Consider the following 864-nt stretch of genomic DNA (forward strand, 5'->3'; position numbering starts at 1 on the left):
CGTTATGTTACTCACAGCAAAATGCAAGAATAATTGGGGACCATATGGGATGGGGCAAATTGGGAGGGAGCAATTCGGGACACCACCATATATATCTACCAAATATTTACAAATAGCTATCTTAGTACATGCATAACATGCTGTACCAATACACAATTTCTTTAAATAACTATGTAAGGATTATTGGCAGTCTCCCGGAGCATGTTTCACGCTATCCTGCGATCAGGACAAGCGACTGACTGTGATGTGTATGCTGTGCGGCGTGCGCTACATAAGAAACCTTTTTTTAAATTTGTATTAAATACAATCACCTGAGCCACGAATGGCTAGCTGACAGCGGCTATCTTTTACACAACAAATTCTGAACTCTGATGAATCGTGACCGCTGATTTTTAAAGGCAAGGGGTATCATATTGTGCGCATGGCATACACATCCAAGTTGGTCGTTTGTCCCGATTGTGGGATACAGCCTGTCAGAGGCGTAGAGCGTGCTCGAGATGTTTTGAAAAACCTGACTGCAGTACAGGGATTTTTACACCTCCGGACTGCTGATAATTGGGGCGGGGATATAGCTCAGTTGGTAGCGCGCTGGATTTGTATTCAGTTGGCCGCTGTCAGCGTGAGTTCGATCCCAGGTTCGGCGGAAATTTATTTCAGAGTCAACTTTGTGTGCAGACCCTCTTCGGTGTCCGAACTCCCCCCCGTGTACACTACATTGGGTGTGCACGTTAAAGATCCCACGATTGACAAAAGGGTCTTTCCTGGCAAAATTGCTTTGGCACAGTTAATAATTGTCTATCTATACCCGTGTGACTTGGAATAATAGGCCGTGAAAGGTAAATATGCGCCGAAATGGCTGCAATT

This window comes from Littorina saxatilis, linkage group LG12 (genome assembly GCF_037325665.1).
Source record: "Littorina saxatilis isolate snail1 linkage group LG12, US_GU_Lsax_2.0, whole genome shotgun sequence".
NCBI lineage: Eukaryota > Metazoa > Mollusca > Gastropoda > Littorinimorpha > Littorinidae > Littorina > Littorina saxatilis.